Source organism: Chrysochloris asiatica, unplaced genomic scaffold, assembly GCF_000296735.1.
Source record: "Chrysochloris asiatica unplaced genomic scaffold, ChrAsi1.0 scaffold00010, whole genome shotgun sequence".
Lineage (NCBI taxonomy): Eukaryota > Metazoa > Chordata > Mammalia > Afrosoricida > Chrysochloridae > Chrysochloris > Chrysochloris asiatica.
In genome coordinates this window covers 35,226,990-35,232,950 of record NW_006408528.1, presented here as the reverse complement: position 1 = coordinate 35,232,950, position 5,961 = coordinate 35,226,990, and the positions used below count along the sequence as shown (strand labels likewise).

The following is a 5,961-nucleotide window of genomic DNA, read 5'->3' as shown; positions in this document are numbered from 1 at the left end:
GCATGTAACCACCACCAAGAGAATGGAGTGTTGGGTAACAGGAGTGGAAAGTGAGGCTAGTTTTATGTACAACCATAGGGATGTCCTCCTGGGAGATACTGGAGTAGAGAACAGAATGATGAGAAGGAGGCAGAGGCATAAAGGTATAAGAGGAGAGTGTTCCAGACAGAACTGCAAGAGCAAAGGCCCCAGTGCAGTCAAGAAATAGGTCATGTTAGATTCTTGTAGATTTTGTACTTTATTCTAAGTATCATGGGAACCAAGTCAATGATTTGGAGCAGAGCAGTAACATGATCATACTTATGATTTTTTTTTTTTTTTAAAGTCTCCGGTGTGGGATTAAAAAACTGTAAAGGCCAATGGGAAAAGCAGAAGAAGATGCTCAGTTAGGAGGCTTGTGGTGTCATTTGTGGGTGCTATACTAGGACTAGGATTGTGGCAGTAGAGTAATGAAGTACTATAAAAAAAACAAGAAAAAATCAGAAAATGTTGCTTCAAAGTCATAAAAGCCTTTATTAGACAAAAACATCAAAATGTGGCACTGTTGTCTCTTGGCATATCTTCTATCTGGGTCTATACACTTCTAAAGGTGGAGTTTTTATCTCTCTAACCCTTAACCCAAAGACTTGTTCACTCTTTGATTTACACTGTCAAATTGGCAGTTTGGGAATCCTCAAGAATCTCAAATCTTGTTCCTTTTAAATTTGCTTTGAATTTTGGGAACAAAAAGAAGTATAAAGAGGGACGATCCAGTTTATAGGATGGATGGGGTAAGATTTCCCAAGGAAATTCTTGGAAGACAGCCCATCCTACCATTGAAGAATGTGCACGTGCATTGTCATGATGGAAATCAATTCCTTGGCACAACTTTCCTAGCTTTTTATTCTAATACAGCTTTCAGTCTTCTTAAAACTTCTTAATAAGCCTCCATGATCATCCCGTGTCCTCTGAGAAAATCTAATAAGATTGCTCCTTTAGGATCCAAAAAAAAAACAGTCACCATAACCCTCTGAGCTGACCTCTCTGACTTGAATTAACTCAGAAGTTACTGTTATGATTTTACTATGCTCTCTGGATTGTGTTAGTAAGTCCAAGATTCATCCTGGTTATGATACATTGCATAAAATTGTCTTTATTAGCTTTGATTTTGGTTAAAAGACTGATGGAAAGATCAGCTCTTTGAGCTAGCTGATCTTGGTGCAATGTTTTTGACACCCATCCAGCCAAAAGCTTGCTGAGGCTAAGATGTTCACTTAAAATAGGAAATGCCTAACCATATGAAATCCTATTCAACTACAGTAGCTGTTGCATCACTGGTAATTCTGTGGGATTCTCTCAGCAGTTTCAGGCTTGAGGTCATAGTTTCTTCTTTCATAGAGGTTGATGGTCTTCTCTCTCTTGGCTCATCTTTGAGTTCTTCCTGACCTTTTTAAAGTGTTTCGTCCATTTAAAAACTGTTATTTTATTTGGCATCATCCCCATAACTTGTTGCAAAGCTTCAGTGATTTGGGAGTTTTGTTAAAAATTTGTTATTAGGCCTGACCACAAAATGTTTTTCTCCACGGCACAAAAAGTATCCACTTTTTTTTAAAAGCATCTTAACATGACAAGTGTATTACTGAGAAGTTGTCTACAGCCATCCACTGATCACAGAGACATGTTTAACATGTTTTGTTTTAGACACACGCATGCTCGTATGAACTGGAACACTAGTAGCAGTACTTTGTAACTTACCCTCATATATAATGGAGAGTAAAAATTAGGTCCTGCCTATGCAGTGGTCCTCTGATCCAAAAACCATGTTTTGTTGCTCCTCAGAGGGTTGATTTTTAATTCATTTCTTTCTCCAAAATTAGATTTCCGTAAAAGTCTTCCTTTGAACTAAGCAACTAAGTAGCATTTCAGAAATTAGAAAATAAACCACTAAGCAAATTTGATTTGATTCCTAACACAACAAAAGAAGTCTACATTTTATCATTTGGATTCATGTCTGTTTTGTTGAAATAGAACCTCAGTGGGCTGAAATAATGACTTACTTTGAAGAGTGTTTCTCAGACTCCTGACCCCCTCAGCCTCTATAACTGCTCTCCTGTTAACGCTGCCCTTCACGTACACTCCCCCTATTAACCAGGCCCCAGCCACAGTGACCTGCCTGCTTTCTATTCCTCCAGCAAGCCAAGGGCTTTCCTTCTCCAGCCTCTTTGCATTACCGTGCCTCTGTCTGGAATGTTCTTTCATTACTCACTGGGCCACGGTGCCTGGAGCCTCTAAGCTTTTCTAGGGAACTCAAAACTAAAAAAAGTCCAAGGACTGAGAAAATATATATTGTCTCAAAAATAAAAGAATCACAAAATAAAATTAATGAATTTTAATTCTAGCCACAAAACATTTGTTATGTCAATTTAATCACTGGAAAATTTAATATTTGTAATTTTGAAAGTATTTTTCTAGGTGACATTGCTTAGTATTCTGAGAAAGCACAGCCAGACATATATTAAATGCATTACTTTAGCCAAGAGAAATTATAAAATCAATTGGAAGCTTTGGTTGAATTTTGATACATTTGCTTGAATGGGGGAAGGGGTTTCTAAAATTGAAAGTATTGAAGTCCTCTAAGCTTTTTTAAATGGCCCAGCTTGAGTGTACTCTAAATAATAGACATTCTGCACATAGTTGCAGGGACCAGAAAAGCACCATCTTAGTTGTCTACATCTGCTGTAACAGAAATACCACCAGTGCGTGGCTTTAAGAAACAGAAATTGATGATCTCCGTTTCGGAGGCCCGCCTTCATTGGAGATCTCCCAGGAGGTTCTCAGCACAGGGGCCTGGGCCCAAAGGACATGCTCCACTCTCAGTTCTTCTTTTTGGTGGTTGTCTTATTCTGGGTTTTCTAGAGAAACGAAACCAGTGAAGCGTGCTGTTTTTAAGTAGTGTAGAGTCACTTCTGACTCATAGTATTGGGTTTCCAAGGAGCAGCTGGTGACTTTGAACTGCCAACCTTGCACTTCAAACCAACCCTGACGTAGAGCTTATCCTGTGACGCCATACCAGGACTCCAGTGAAACATATATATGTATGTATATAAAGTGAAGCTTGTATCTAGGAAATGGCTAACAATTGTAGAGTCCCAGGTCCCCAGCAGAAGAAAGAGAGAGACACTTTCCTATGTGTCCATTATATTGGGAGCAGGCCACACCCCTAAGGAAGCATACTTTGGATTGATTGGATGCTCATAGCCACTCATCATAGAGCTAACAATCCTTGTATTAGGTTTCTTCACCATGAGAATAGCCACTTCTAAACTGCCAAGCCACAGGGAATCCAAGTCTAGTCAAATTGACACAAAACCCTATTACAGTGGTGTTGAGTTCCTCTCTCTGCTGCTGTCTGCTTTTATTGCTGATAGGGAGGTAAAGGGCAATGACTTATGATAAATCCCATCCTAACCTTACCTTACCTTACCTGGTGTGGTGATGTGGGTTAATGCGTCAGACTGCAAAGTCATTTGAACTACAGTGTCGGTGGTTCAAGCTCAACAAGCTGCTCCTTGGAAACCCTATACAGGGTCGCTATGGGTCGGAATCGACTAGACAGCACTTTAACAACAACAATAACAACCTTACCTTATTAACATAATAAAGAAAACCTAATCCTCATTAAACTGAACTAATCAGGCCTCATTAGTATTATGAACTGGGACCAAAACCATAGGCATGTTGTGGTTGTTAAGTGCTATCAAATTGGTTCCAAAGGGTGTAAATCTTTGTGGGAGCAGAAAACCTCACCTTTCTCCTGTGGAGTGGCTGGTAGGCTCAACCTGTTGCCTTTGCAATTTGCAGTCTATGACTTATTGTATGGAGCCATAAACATTTTAAATAATTTTTTCTTTGGGAAGATGATTGAGTTGTAGCCACAGAGTATCTTGCATCATTACTGCTCTGAAAATCAAATACTGATCCGTTCATTGGAATTATTTTGTCACTTAATGTCTCTGGACTACTAAATTAATTTTCTAAAGCATCTTTGCTTGCTTTTAATATCAAATAAATTTCTTTATAAGCTTAACTTATGAAGGGGTTTCATGTTTTTGTACCAAATTTCCACAAGTGTTACTAACAGAGAACTGGGGGGTGGGTCATTGTACTTCCAGTAAAGCATTTATTTTTTATTACTTTACAGAAAGGATTTAATAATTGTTTTTGTTGTTGTTTTGATGATTGTTGTTGTTAAGTGCTGTTGAGTTGGTTCCAATTCATAGCAACCCTGTATAGAATTTCTGAGGCTAATAAAGAAGACCCTAGAAGAATTGATGTATTTGAGTTATGGTGTTGGAGAAGATTGAAAGTGCCATCGGCTGTCAAAAGAACCAACAGATCTGTGTTGGAAGAAGTGCAGCCAGAGTGCTCCTTGGAGGCCGGGATGACCAAACTTCATCTCTCATACTTAGGACATATTGTCAGGAAGGACCAGTCGCTGGAGAAGGATATCATGTTCGATAAGGTGGAGGACCAGATAAAAAGATGAACTGGCACAGTGGCAGCAGCAATGGGCCTCGGGCATAGCATCAATTTTGAGATTGGTGCAGGACCGGGCAGTGTTTTGTTCTGTTGTACATAGGGTCGCTGTGAGTCAGTACTGACTCAATGAAGCTTAACAACAACAACAATTCTTGCCTCATAGGACTATTGTAAGGATGAAACTAAAGCAAATAATGTGGATATGGTGCATTACAGTCTTAGGACAGAGCATGGCCTCAGCAAATGGCAGGCATCTTTATTAATGATAATCAACATGTTATGACATGTGCTATCCTTACTGGATTTGTGGACCAGCCATATTGAGAGTGACCTTTTTGACTATTCAGCTGGATCAGATTTGGGGTTTCTAACATTTATTATTCCTCTGTTTATTGTCTTAAGTATATAAGCTCAGAAAATGTCAGAAATACATAATTGCTCATTGTTCAGACATCTTACAGTTTCTAACCTTGAGCCTAAGGAGCTCTGGTAGCGTAGTGGTTACTAATCGGGCTGTGAACTGCAAGGTCAGCAGTTCGAAACTACCAGCTGCTCCGTGGGAAAAAGATGAAGCTTTCTGCTCCCGTATAGATTTACAGCCCCGGAAACCCTGTACAAGGTCACTATGAGTCGGAACCGACTCCACGGCACATAACAACAACAACGACCTTGAGCCTAAATCCATGATAACACTCTATAAGAACAAAATTACATCTTTAAATGCTATCTCCACACAAAGCAAGTCCAAGTAGTTTCTCCTTATACTGCTGATTCAGCAAAGCCTACGTAAGAAAAATACTGTCTCAAAGATTTCAGAGTATTGCATGATGTGCTTTGTCTACTTCAACTAAGTCTTTTGACTAATAGGAGTTACTGTTAAAGAGTGGTACTGGGTCTGCTTTAGAAGCGCAGAAGCAAGTACTGTGGTAGACAAACCCAAATACTGCTGACCTGAAGAACATTTACTATTTACACTTTAGCTATTTGAATCTCTGAGTGATTTTCTCTTAAAAAAATAGTGTGCCTGCCTTCAAGCGGTTTTCAATTACATAGTACTTACTCAGTAGAAACACAGTTTGTCTTATGCATTTGAGGTATAATTACTAAATCTACATTTTTATTTTCTTCAATACTTACGTATGAAAAGTAAAGACTATTTGGAAAATAAACTCTATACATTTTAAATCATCTGAAGTCCTACCACAAAACACAACCACTGTTAACATTCTGGTGAATTTCCTTTAAGTATTTTCTTAAGTGGATCACCATGTGAATGATTTCAACTTACATTATCATATACATCTTAGCATCTTAGTGTGATCTCATTACCATCATAAGCTTTGAAATATGGATAATATTTTGTCATGTGGCTAGACTAGATTATTTAAGTGTTTCATTTTTCCTGTGGTTTGACCCTGAGATTGATGCTAATTACTATTACAT

At 38.6% G+C, this 5,961-nt stretch overlaps 1 protein-coding gene across 2 annotated transcripts in view; it reads left to right on the top strand.

Annotated features, from left to right (window-relative positions):
• The window catches only part of RELN (reelin), a 646,525-nt gene that overhangs the window by 486,012 nt on the left and 154,552 nt on the right, over positions 1 to 5,961 (top strand). The gene's annotated exons all lie outside the window — the stretch shown is intronic.